The sequence below is a fragment of the Gossypium hirsutum genome, chromosome A13 (genome assembly GCF_007990345.1).
Source record: "Gossypium hirsutum isolate 1008001.06 chromosome A13, Gossypium_hirsutum_v2.1, whole genome shotgun sequence".
Classification (NCBI taxonomy): Eukaryota; Viridiplantae; Streptophyta; class Magnoliopsida; order Malvales; family Malvaceae; genus Gossypium; species Gossypium hirsutum.
Window position 1 is genome coordinate 43,671,964 of NC_053436.1, and position 15,322 is coordinate 43,687,285.

Genomic DNA, 15,322 nt, shown 5'->3' on the forward strand with positions numbered 1-15,322 from the left:
TGAGAGACACATGTATGATGACATACAAATGCTATGTTTGTGGTTTAATTGAGAATATTTAATCATTAAATGAATACCATGTTATATGCTTTTGATTTTGTATAAGTGTGTAAGAGATTAAGGTTGACCAAAGCTTGGAAAATAGCCTAGGTATATTCCACACAGGCAGAGACACGACCATGTGTCTCAGCCGTGTATGGAACACGACTTTGGGACACGGGCGTGTGGAGCCTTAAAGCATGAAATTTTCAAGATTTTCATAAGTTCTTAGTTTAGTCCCGAACCCTTTCTAAAGTATGTTTTGGGCTTCGTAGACTCAAATAAGGGACTATGTGTAAGTGAATGAACGTTTTGAAATATGAATGAAATTTTATGGCCCGTATTTTAGTTTAATGTTTGTATGTTTGTCCGGTAATGCCTCGTACCTTATCCCGGCCTCGGGTACGGGTAACGGGTGTTACACAATGAACTTGTAATAACTCAAATTTTACGGTTATCAAAAAAAGTGTATTTTCGAGTCTCTATTACTGAAAAATAGATTCGTAAATAATTATAAAAAAATTAAAAAAAAGTTAATTGAGTGGTTAATTAGAGTTTAATTAAGTGAATTTAGCTTAATTAAGGATAATTGATAAAAGGATTAAATTGAATAAAGTGTGAAAGTTTAATTATAGATTAAAAGAAAAAAAAGGACCAAAATGGAAATTATGCCATTTAGCATAAGTGAGGCAGCATATAAAGTAAAAATTTATGATTTTTACTTAGATTTCAAATTATAAAATATATATTTATTAGTAATAAATGATATTAAATTAATTTATTATAATTATATTATAAGATATTTATATGATAAATAAATTAGTACAAAGACAAATGTATAGTAAATAAAAAATACAAGTGTATGGATAAAAATACATACATTTGTAAAATATGTATTAGATATTAAATAGATATTTATTATATTATAAAAGATATTTATTAATTAAATAATTATATTATAAGATTTTATATGATAAATATATTAAATAATGACAAATGTATGGTTATAAATGAATACAAATGTACTAATAATATACACATGAATAAATAAATAATACTTATTATTTAAGTATAAATACATATGTATATATATATATGAAAAAGAAAGAAAAAAAAAGAGAGAGATAGAAATGAAAAAAACAAAGCAAACGAAACAGAGAGCAGGGGAAGGAAAGAAAGAAAACGAGAAAAGAAAGAAGAAAAGGAGAAAATTAAAGGTGTGATGCTTGGAAGTTTAATAGGTAAGTCAATTTAGCCATTTTTACTTAATTTTGATGTTTTAGAAGCTTTGGAACAAGATTTTGATAAAATTAAGTTGATATTTTGAAAGTTAATAGATATCTAGATAATGTTCATGTTGAGTAAAATGATGAAATAAGGGTTTAATTGATAGAAATTTAAGTTAGAAACGAAATAAGAATTGAATTGTAAAGTAATTCATAAGTTTTATGTTGAAGGTATAATTTTTAAAGTTATTATGGATGAGTGATGGAAGCATATGATGAATAAACATAGAATTGAAGCTTTAATTTTGATATATGATAATTTTATCAAGTAAAATTAATGGAAATTGATTTTAGGACCTAATTGTGAAAATGTTTGGAATTAAAGTCTAGTGCTGAAATTATGATTTCCAAAAGTTGTAAAGTAGTTTAAAGTTATATAATAAAGTGTTAATTAAGAAAAATCAGCTCAATTGAGAGGTTAATTGAGTAGGGACGGAATTGTTATTTATTAAAGCTTTAGGGAAAAAAATGGTAATAAACAGCTTGCACTAAAACAATATTGGACAGTAGCAGTAGAGTAACTTTGAAAAATCACCATAAATTATAAAAATTTAATTAGAAGATGAACAAAAAATGAAATTAAAACTTATTCAGCCTAGTTTCTCATGGAAGAAACGGTGTAAGCAATGGATTTGTAAATCATGAGATATAATGAATTTTGTGAGACAAAGTCAGAATGAATTTGGGTTGCCCTGTTCTGACTTTGGAAAATCATCAAAAATTGGATAGAAATAGTTATGGGCTTAAATTTATATGTTTAGAATCCTTAATTAGTATATTTTCAAGAGAAATAAATGGGAATATCATTCGAATTCTGTACAAGGAGATAATTAGTTTTTAGTGAAGAAGGGTCAGAACTGTCAGACAACAGAACATGGGTAACTTTAAAGAATAAACTGTACTTATTGGCTAAACCAAAAATTCTGAAATTTTATGGTAAAAATATATATGAGTCTAGTTTCATATAAAATTTTCAGATCTTAATTTGGAGTTCTATAGCTCCAGATATAAATAATTTAGTGACTATGACTCATATGGACAGCTTGAATATTCATAAAAGTAAATAATAAAAATTATAGATGATATTACTTACAAGTGTGTTATATACATTAAGGATGTGGAATGGAGAGGATGAGGAGGAAAATATATATGAATATCCAGCTAGCATGGCTAATTTGCATGTTTTAGGCTTAAGGACTAAATTGAATAAAAGTAAAACTTCAGGGGCAATTTTGTAAAAATGTAAAAAATGACCAAATTGAAGGGAATGAATTGTTTTATTATCCAAATTAATAAATTGAATGAAATTTTCAATTTAAGATCGGGTGAAAATCGAGAAAATGGTAAATTACCAAAATGCCCCTAAGTCTTGATATTTCTGCAATTTCGCTAGGTAAGTTCGTGTAACTTGAATTATATTCTTAAATGCTTGAAATGTATGTTTTTGATATGAATATGATTTGAATCTTTATTATTTGAAAATTGATAAAACATTGATATATTTGATAAAAAAAAGGGGGAAGAAATCTCGGTTGAATGAAAGGAAAATTCGAAGGATCTCTGAAAAGGAATTGCAGGTAAAAAGGATCTAGCCCGGAGGGTGATCCTATCCTGATATAGCCTTCCCGAAGAATATGTGGAAAATGGATTTAGCCCGGACGGGTAATCCGAATTAGGGTCTGAATTTAGCCTGGACTGGTAATTCTGATCCAAGCTCATTAGAGTAATTATCGTTGCAGGTGATTTAGCCTGGACTGGTAATCCCGACAATACTCTATGAGTTTATATTACAGGGGATTTAGCCTGGACTGGTAATCCCACTGTAAGGATGAGGTTCGTGGGAGTGTGCTCTCTGATATGAAATGTGTAAGACCGTGGTTGAAAGATACCATGGCAACCTGATATGAAATGTGTAAGACCATGGTTGAAAGATTCCATGGCAAGATGATGTGAAATGTGTAGGACCATGGTTGAAAGATACCATGGCAACATGATAGAAAATGAATAAGACCATGGTTGAAAGAACCATGGCAGCGTGACATGAAATGAATAAGACCATGGTTGAAAGCTACCATGGCAACATGACAGAAAATGAGTAAGACCATAGTTGAAAGACACTATGGCATCATGTCAAAGATAAATAAGATTGTGGATGGGAGACGCTATGACATCTATTGAACAATTGATATTTAGGTAATATGTACCGGATGACGAATGGTTATATGAAATGGTTGTGTGAAATGCTTACAAGAACTGGTCATATGGAAATATATGTACAAAATAGTTGTATGAAATAGTTATGAAGATAGATAAACGAAATAAGAATAAGTACATGGAATATAATTTATGTTAAGTTTGATATAAACTTTACCGGAATAAATATACATAAAATATATGGAAATGATGGAGCATGAAATATTGATATAATGAAATGATTGATATATATACTTATGAAAAAAAAGGGTAAGAGAATGATATGTTTCATGACATGTACATATATGATTGTCTTTGATATGTTGATACAAGGAAATTATGTAAGTAAAGACAATTACTAAACTCAAGTGTGACATGTCGAGAAAATAAGTATATCAATGTTGAATTTATATGAAATATGTGCAAGTATACTAACAATGATGTTGTTTGACGCTTAGACAAGTACCAAGCTATTGATTGAATGGTAACATGTTTAATTATAAGGAGCATTGAAATGGTAAGTACTTAGATGAAAATAAAATTTAAGATTTTGTGAATTTTTTTTATAATCTCGATTTAATTCCAGTTGGTTTCTAGTGTATGTTTAGGGCTTCGAGGGCCCAATAGAGAGACGTAATGATTATTTTCAAAATCTGAATAATAAATGACTCAGAATTATCTGAAAATGTTCAGTAAACTCCGGTAATGCCTGTACCCTATTTCGGAAATGGATACGGGTAAGGGGTGTTACAGAACTTGTTCGAAAGATTTTGCAAGAAGCACATAACAGTCGTTTGTCTGTTCACCCGGGAGGTACCAAGATGTACAACGATTTAAAGAAGATGTATTGGTGGAATGGCATGAAAAGAGATATTTCTGAATTTGTATCGAAATGCCTGGTATGTCAGCAAGTTAAAGCTGAACATCAAGTGCCTTCAGATTTGTTACAGCCTGTTATGGTTCCCAAATGGAAGTGGGACAGAGTTACCCTGGACTTCGTGACAGGATTACCTTTGACTCCGAAAAAGAAAGATGCCATATGGGTTATAGTGGACAAATTGACAAAGTCAGCTCATTTTATCTCGGTAAGGACAAATTATTCCCTTGATAGATTGGCCGATTTGTACGTTTCTGAGATAGTAAGATTACATGGAGTACCACTGTCGATTATTTCGGACAGAGACCCGAGGTTCACTTCGAGATTCTAGAAGAAGTTACAAGAAGCCTTGGGTACACAGTTGAGCTTTAGCACAGCTTTTCACCCTCAGACCGATGGTCAGTCTGAGCGGATGATTCAGATTCTCGAGGACATGTTGCATTGTTACATCCTCGAATTTCAGGGTAGCTGGGAAAAATTCCTACCATTGGTAGAATTTGCCTACAACAATAGTTTCCAAACAAGTTTGAATATGGCACCTTATGAGGCCTTGTATGACAGGAAGTGCCGAACTCCATTGTACTTGACAGAACTCAAGGAAAATCAGATTCATAGAGTTGAACTGATTAAAGAAACTGAAGAAAAAGTTAAAGTGATACGGGATTGTTCGGCATCAAATAAGCAAAAGTCTTATGCTGATCTGAAAAGAAAGGAAATTGAGTTTCAAGTTGGAGATAGTATTCTTGAAAGTATCTCCATGGAAAAAGGTATTGAGATTTGGTCGGAAAGGTAAACCAAGTCCAAGATTTATCGAACCGTACGAGATTACCGAAAGAGTTAGACCGTTAGCCTATCGTTTGGCGTTGCCACCCGAACTGGAAAAGATTCATGACGTGTTCCATGTATCCATGTTAAGGATATACCGATCAGACCCCTCTCATGTGACTGAGATTGAAATTCGACCGGACATGACTTATGGAGAGGAACCGATTAAGATATTAGCTCGTGAAGTTAAATAGTTGAGAAATAAAGATGTGGCTCTTGTAAAAGTTCTATGGCATCGACATGGTGTAGAAGAGGCTACATAGGAGCCGGAAGAAACCATGAGAAGTCAATATCCGAATCTGTTTTCTAGTAAGACTTTCGAGTACGAAAGTCCCTAAAGGGAGGAGAAATGTAACATCCCGAAATAGGGCCTATCGGAATAGTGGTTTTAGGACCAAAAATCTGACATCAAAATATTTATTTTATGATTATTATGAGGCCTAGAATATGAGTATATGCATGTGTTAAAGTTTCATGAAGAAATTCTAAGTATAAGGTGTCCAATTAGAAATTAGAGACTAAATTGAATAAATTGCAAAACTTGGATTCTAGAAGAAATTTGTATGAAATTGTTTTAGATTAAGAATTAGAAGGTCTTGGAGAGCAATTTTCCCAAATTCTAAATTTTTGGACAAAAATGGGCTTGCATGGATGAAATTTTAAAGAAAGGGCATAAGGGCATTTTGGTTATTTGTCATTTTAATGAATTAAAATGGGAAAAATCAAGCCAAAATCAGCTATTTTCTCTTTCATCCAGCCAAAAATTTGGGGTTCTCCATAGCTAGGGTTTCCAAACTTTCCAAGCTCAATAGTAAGTGCTCCCAAGCCCTATTTTTCATGCTCTATGTATTTTTAAAATCTTGGTAGCTTGCTCTCTCCATTTCTACCCATATTTCATGCTAGGGTTCATGTTTAAAAATTTACCCATGCATGAGTTGCTTGTATTTTGATGGATTATGGAGGAATATGAAAGATGAATGTGTATTAAACATATTTTCCTAGTTGATTTTCATGAAAATCCCTTATAGGGACTATTTTGCAAAAGATATAAATGTGTGGCAGAAATGAGAAAATAATGGATAATGTGGGCTACCATAAGAAGGAAAAGAGTTCGACTAGACTTGGGTAAGATAGAAAGTGCATGTGTTTCATTATACGAGCCTAGGGACTAAATTGTAATAATGTGAAAGGTTAGGGACAAAACGGTCATTTGGATCGGGGTAGATATTACACTTGAAATGCATAATGTAGTGTATTAATGAGTTAATTTTGTTGATATAGACCCCGAGGATCAAATTCTGGAGGTCGCTCGTGGTAAACGCAAGGTTTCGGAATAACCGAAACATAACTCTGAAATGAATACCAGGTAAGTTCGGATAACTTAAAGTAAACCCCTAATATGTATAATTGTATGAATTATGAATGCATGATGATTGTATTTATTATTGGTATGAAATATCATAAAAATGCATATTTGATGATAACATGTGAAAAATGTCTCGGTTGAGGTTGAAAAAGGGAATTCGATGGATAAACCCTCATTGACACGTGAACTGAGATCCTGCATGTGTTGTAGTAAGGATTTAGCCCAGACGGGTAATCCGTGATCTCAAGTATAAAAAGGATCTAGCCCGGCGGGTGTTCCTTGAATGATCAAGCCTCTCGAAGAACATGTGTGCATTATGGATTTAGCCCAGACGGGTAATCCAATTAGGGTCTGAATTTAGCCTGGACTGGTAATTCAGATCCGAGCTCATTAAGGGTGTTTGTCACTATAAGAGATTTAGCCTGGACTGGTAATCCCGACATCATCTTATGAGTTCATGATATGGGGGATTTAGCTTGGACTAGTAATCCTGCCATGGGATGTGAGGTTCGCGGGAGTGCATATATGTGAAATGATCATTCATAAGAATTGACGGACAATGAGTATTCCATCGATATTTCCTAGAAACTCAACGGGATTAATATGATGTATGTCAATAAGATGATGAATAATGAGCTCATCTACATAAATTACATGATGCTTTGATATGTAACTAACTCATTGATTGAGTGCATGTGATAGCGAACCGTTTCATAATTGATGGTTTCATGATTTAAATATGGATGTATGCTAATTACTCGGTAAGTTTACTTTCCGGTTATTCGAGCTTACTAAGCATGAAAATGCTTACCCCTCGCTTTTTCCCTATCTCACAGAGCTGAGGACTCCTAAGGACTAGAAGACAATTGGAGAGTCAACACACTATCAACTAAACAAGCTTTGATATAAAGACTCTGTTTATTTTGTTCAATGGCATGTATAGTATTTTTTTGAGTATTTTTTTATATGTGTCATTTGATTTGCCAATTGAAGGTATGTAAAAATATGTTTATCTCTTTGTATATGGCCATGAAAATTAGCTTAATTTAAGTAGGCTATGACCTACGATTTTATGCATGGTTTTAATTACAAATGATGGGTTACTATCAATTGGCAATAAGTCACATGAATGAGCCAATTTCGGATGGATAAAAGTAACATAGGAACCCATAACACTAAAGGGGAAATAACCATTTATGTATGAAACCAATGATATGAGGTTTCCAACAACTATTTTCGTTAAGATTATTTACAAGTGTAAAATTATGTTTTCTCTTAAACTTGGTAACCACTAGGCACAAGTAGTAGAAAGGGGTGACTAAAGGCTTGGAAAATAGTCTAATAGAAGAAACGATGTAAGCAATGGAATTGTAAATCATGAAATATGATAAATTTTGTGAGACAAGGTCAGAATGATATCGGGTTCCCCTGTTCTGACTTTGGAAAATCATCAAAAATTGGAGAAAAATAATTAGGGGCTTAAACTTACATGTTTAGAATCCTAAATGAGTCTATTTTCAAGAGAAACAAACGAGAACATCATTTGAATTCTGTACGAGGAGATAATTAAGTTTTAGTAAAGAAGGGTCAGAACTGTCAGACAGTAAAATAGAAGTGACTTTAAAGAATAAACTGTACTTATTGGCTAAGCCAAAAATTCTGAAAATTTTATGGTAAGAAGATATTTAAGTCAGTTTTAGGGAAAATTATCCGATCTTAATTTTGAAGTCTGTAGCTCAAGATATAAATATTTTAGTGACTATGACGCAAATGGACAATTTTGAATATACATATAAGTGAATAGTGCAAGTATTGATAATGTTACTTGTAGCATGTTATATAAATTAAGGATGAGGAATGGAGAGGAGGAGGAGGAGAATATGTATGAATATTCAGCTAGCATGGCTAATTTGTATGTTTTAGGCTCAGAGACTAAATTGAATAAAAGTAAAATTTTAGGGGTAATTTTGTAAGGATATCAAAATTGACCAATTTGAAGGAAATGAATTGACTTATTGTCTAAATTAATAAATTGAATGGAATTATCAATTTAGATCAAGATCGGGTGAAAATTGGGGAAAATAAAAAATTACCAAAATGCCTCTAAATCTAGTTATTTTTGTAATTTTGTCAGGTAAATTTGTGTATCATAATTGAGCATGAAAATATGTTAAATTGTATGTTATATTGGATTGAATGTGAAATATTAGTACATTCGTATAATATGAAACAATATGAATACAAAATGAATTATTACCATATATGCTTGAAGTATATATAATGATTTGTACATGTTATATGGACACATGGTGTGGAAAGTATGTGCATATAGAATTTGATTTATGTTAAGTTTGATATGAATTATTATTGGAATAAATATACATGAAATATATGGAAATTATGGTACATGAAATTTTAATATAATGAAATAAATGATTTTAAACGGTAAGAGAATGATATATTTCATTACACGCACATATATGGTTATCTTTGATTTATTGATACAAGGAAATTATGTAGGTGGAGACAATTATTAAACTCAAGTGTGACGTGTTGAGAAAATAAGTATATCAATGTTGAGTTTATATAAAATATGCGTAAGTATACTAACAATGTTGATTGATGCTAAGACAAGTTGTAACACCCCTATCCCGTAACCGTCGCCGGAATAGGACAAGGCGTTACCGGAAATCAGAAAACAGATCTTAACAGTAAAATTTTGAACATTCTCTTGAAATAAAGATTTTTTTTATATAAATGCTAGACACAACTAGTGATCGAATTTCTAACTTATAAAATTAAACATCCAAAAGATGCCATATTCGCATGGCTTAAATACGTTAACCAAAATATCCTTCCACTATTAGTCTATTCTATACATGCCTTAAACCTTAATGATATACAAAATTTATCTACTCACATGATAACTCGATAGTGTGATGAAATCTCCTCGACTTCCAACCCAAGCAATTTCTCTAAAGCCCTATAGACATAGGAAAAACACATAGAATAAGCTTTGAAAGCTTAGTAAGCCTTAAGCAAATAAATCATTTCAATGATTATGAAAATTTCATATCACTAATCCAAATTGAAAAATAATCTCAATTGTATATACATTCATAGTATCTTAAGTTCATATAACCTTATTAAATAGCTTCACTTATTTATATTTACAAATAACTTATGACTATGATTTTAAATTCGTGTGATAACTGTCAATTCATTCGTATGAACAAAACTTGCACATATCCAATACATACCAACCAAAACATGTCATATTTTTCCATGTTTGATTCATGGAACCACAAGGTCACATGTCAAGCACATATAGCATATATTTATCTGTTATTTATCACGTCTCATTTTCACATGGACTGCATACATCTGACCAAGTTTATTCAATGTTCACAACATAATCACATAATCACTACAAGCTGTCTTGCTGAGTAGCAGTCACTAAATTATTTATAACTGGAGCTACAAAACTCCAAATCATGTGCTGTTAATTTTCGCTAAAAATAGACTCATATATCTTATATCTTTAAAATTTTAAGAATTTTTGGTTTGACCAATCAATACCAGATTTTTCTTAAATTTTCCCCTGTTCCACTGTTTGACTATTCTGACCATTCTTCACTATAAATCATATTTCTCATTGTACAGAATTCAAAATATGTTCTCATTTATTTAATTTGAAATTAGACTCATTAAGGAGTCTAAGAATATAAATTTTATCTTATAATCATCATTGTACAATTTACAATGATTTTCTAAAAATAGAACAGGGGATTTCAAAGTCATTTTGACTCTATGTCACGCCACTTCAAATATCTCATTATCTACAATTCTTTTGCTTACACAGTTTCTTTTATAAGAAACTAGACTCATTAAGATTTAATTACATAATTTATTCAGCTTCTAATTCAATTTTCACAATTTATGGTGATTTTCCAAATTCACGCTACTGTTGCTGTCCCAAGCAGATTTATTACAAATTTGCTCTTTCACACATTCCTTGCATTCAAATTATTTAAACATGTATATCATGTCATTCAAGATCGAACTCATATAACATAGGCCTTAAAATGCTTCACTATCAACTTTAGTTCAATTGAAACGAATAAAATACAATATCATATTCACATTTAATTTTCCATGATCGTAATCACCTAAAAATAAAATCATACACTTCCACAAACCTTTCCACAAGGACCAAGTGTTTATATTTGAATATAAACATAGAATCACTTCACATAACTTCACACATTTACCGAATGTATCACGATCACATTTATAGTCATAACACTTATTCACAGTTGCATCACTTTATACATTTATAATTTAATTCAAATCAAAATCGCATACGAGTACATGATACATACCTGGCCAACTTAATATATAATACACTTTCAATTTGTCATCTTAGTGTAGGATCTTGTAATTGTATACTTTTATCAAATTCATCGGCACTTGGCCTGCTAGGTATAAAACCCGAAATTATATTACCAGGACAAAGCCTGCGGGACTTTAGCCCGGATACATTTCCTGCACGAGGCCTACGGGACTTTAGCCCGGATACATTTCCAGCACGAAGCCTGCGAGACTTTAGCCCGGATACATTTCCAGTATCTTGCATATTTTTTTCACATGTTAACACATTTCACATAACATATAACATTAGTAATTCAATTGCTTCATTCGAATATAAGCACAAAATGTACACCTACCCTTTAACTTTTGGTTCAATAATCATACATAAAGAACACATAATCTTTTCACTATCCCAGTTTCACTTTTAATAACCATTCGGCTATATGCCATATTCACAAATTATTTCACACACAACCTCGATCAAGTAGGAACAATAGTCACAATTCATCAATTATACAAATATCCCATTCTTTGACTTTGTTTCATAATAGCTATTTGGTCACCACATATATACCATTCAATTCACATTCGACTTTATACAAATAAGTACAGTAAAATTGTACACACATATTACACACTTTCACATCATTACTTAATAGTCATTCGGCCACATTATATACATAAATCATCCATTTTATATTCGGCTTTATAGCCTAAATTCAATATACTTATTGCAAATCGAACTTGTAAAGGTCAAATAATTTCTTATCATATTATATAATCTTAAGCGCGCAGCAAATCAAATTTAATTACTTAAGGACTTACCTTGAATGTCATTGCACAATTACGGATTGATTAATCAACTACTTTTGCTTTCCCCATTTCCGAATTTAGCTCCTTTTTCTCTTGAGCTTAATTTAAACAAACAAATAAACATTTATTCACCTTAATCCATCTTTGATACGTAAAGATAAACTCGCACACTTAGTGCTCATTAACCAATCTCGTACACTTAGTACTCGGTATAAATTCAGTTTGCACACTTAGTGCCAAATGATCAATTTTTTTACACTTAGTACTTATTACCAATTTCACTTCGCACACTTAGTGCTCATCTCAAGCTTACTACCATTTTGAATATATATACACATACTTATACCACAATCGGCTAGATCAAATAAATGTATATATATATATTCACCTTCGGTGATATCAAACCATACATATGTATTCACTTTTGATTATACCAAACTATACATATATAATTATGTACTTCCATTGAATTCATGAATTACATTATAATTAAATTCAATCAACTCAATTGCTTAAAACTTACCTCGATTATCGACGGATTAAGTTTCTCAGCTATTCAATTAATTTCGCTTTTCTCTTATCCTTTTCCGATCTCCTCGTTTCTTGATCTAATTAAAATTTCAATTTCAACTCATTCAATTTAATTTATAAACAAATCAATTCTTAATGCATAATCAATAAGTTTACTTATTCGCTCCTCATGGTATTCAACATTTGCTAAATAGTCCAAAGTATTTAATAATTAAAATACATCAATTCTTTATTTCAATGTACCATAACCGAATGCTCCATATGCCTATATGAATCCTTACGTATCTTCATTTCGCAATTAACTTCCCATTTAACAATTTATTTCATTTCAACCATAAACACAAAATCACCTAACATCTAAATTTAAACCTCAATAATCAAACACCAACTCTTATTTTCTAACACATTCAACAAAGAACTAAAGCATTTCTTCATATCAACCTCATGACCGAACATTCAATGTTCAACAATTAGGAAAATAAATTCATGGGTTATGATCAAAAGACAACTAACATCTCAAAAATGCAACCAATTTCAAATTAAAGCTAAACACATACCTAAATTTTGAATCAAGGAAGGCCGAATGTCTTGTTTCTTTTCTATTTTCTTCTTCTTTTTATTTCGACAAGAACAAGGCAAGTGGTTTTATTTTATTCCTTTTCTTTTATTTTTATTACTTTCATTTCATATAATATAATAATACTAATAGGGTAAAATGCATATATTCATTATATAAAACTAATAACAATAACAAGTGCCGTCCACTACACTTGGAAATGGCAAAATTTCCTATGAAATCCCTCCACTAATAATAGTCCTCACAATTTGGTTATCACCAAATAACTCATTAAGTTTTAATACTATGCATTTAGACCCTATTCAATAAATCGGCATTCAAATGATGCAAATTTTAAAATAAAATTTCACGCCAACCAAATTCATGCATTCAAAACATAGATAAATAATAAATAAATAATAACTTTTTTTTACTCGGATTCGTGGTCCCGAAACCACCGTTCCGACTAGGGTAAAAATCGGGCTGTCACACAAGTGCCAAGCTATTGATTGAATGATAATATATTTATCAATAGTATGCATTGAATCAGTAAGTATTTAACGGAAATTTTTGCTAAATGATATGTAAATCCGAGTAATGCTCCGAAACCTTGTTCCAGCGACGGATACGGGTTAGAGGTGTTACATATTGAAGATTCAATTATGATATCATTGTGATTACAAATTTGATTCGATAGTTTTCCCGACATTAGGGGGAGAGAAATAATAACTTGTAATGAGTTAGGAGGAGAGTAATTTGAACCAGAAGTTCAACAATGATAGCTCATTACAAGGTAATTGCCAGATGTATTTACAAACTTAATGAGAATAACCAAGTGTTATATACCACCTAATATTTTTAATTTGAATCAAAGTCCCAATAGGACAATCAGTTAGAATAAATAATAGATTGATCGGTTCCAAATATGAAATTTCTTTTAGATGATCATATAGTGGATGCGAGTGCTCCAGAAGAGACTTAAGACATAACTAATAACTAAAACTTCAGAAGAGATCTAGGTACTTGAAACTGAAGATTAAAATAGTGAAAATAATAGTTCTCGATAAGTTATGTCAATTCGAGAAAATATGGAACTGAATAATAAAAGTGGTTGACAATGATTTTATATGTAATATTATTATTGAAATAATGAAATAAAATAAGGGTCTTGAATAAATCGATTGAGAAATATAGATATGGAATAAATTTATCAAAATAGAAAGACCCAACTCAAGTACAATTAAATTTGTGGAGTTTTTGGACCAGTAGTCCAAATATCTAAAGGTATAAAGCCAGTAAGGGTACAAATGAAGTAGTTTTGCAAAAGCAGAATAAAAATATGAAGTTTTTTGCTAAGTTATTGATTATGAAAAGATATAATATTCTTTTGTGGTGGATGCAATAACCTTTAGATATATTATTTTGACAATTCATAAAAGATTTAACTAGCGTCTAATGGTTGTTGTTACAACCTTTTATGAACCACTATATAGTAAATTTTATATTAAAATCCTTGAAGGATTTAGGATGCTAGAAGCATATTGAAATTCTCGGGAAATTGTTCATTTATATGAATTGAAATTATTTGAACATATGTGGTAAATAGTAGTTGAAGGAGGATTATAAAATGATCCAAAATACCTATTTGTGTTTTTTATAAAAGAATCATGATTAAAGTTTTGTATGGTTATTGCTGAAACTCTTGAAGAGATCAAAATATATTTCCCTAAAATTTTCCCTCACTTATGACTTTCAAAAGAATGATGATATAAATGCTTAGGAAATACATTCAAATAGTCATTTGAAAAACTAGTATTCAAGATTGAATACGTAGAATATGAGAAAGTATGTGATGTTTTGATGAGGGGAAGTAATTATGCATATTATAAATATGTGTAATTTTTTTTCCTTCCCTAGGATTTTTTTCCCAATGGTTTTTTTTCTTAGTAAGGTTTTAATGAGACACATTATCTACCAATAGACATTCAATGGGGAGTGTTATAAATATCTTATTAAGTGGATGTCCATCAAGGTCAAGATAGTTTTGATGTGCTTTAAATTCTTAGTCATTAGAAGTAAATCTCTACTTCATTTATATTTTATATGCCTATAAATAGAGACTTTGAAGAAGTTTTGTAGATATTTCAATTAATCAATAAAATACGCTATCTCTTTACTTTCCCATTCGCTTTGTTCTCTACTTTCTGTCTTTTTATTTTATAACAATTGATACATTTTTCTTTATATATAATTTTTATATGTCAAAATTTTTTCACATACATTATGGGTATGATAAATTCTAATATTATAAAATTAAATAATTATTTCAAATATCAAATTTTGTCACCTATATTACGAGTCTGGTAAATTCTAATACATAACCAACTGAGTCTTAACTCAGTTGGTTTTGACTTTATTGTTGATGTAGGACGACGTGGATTCGAGCACAGTTAAGCGTGTTTATC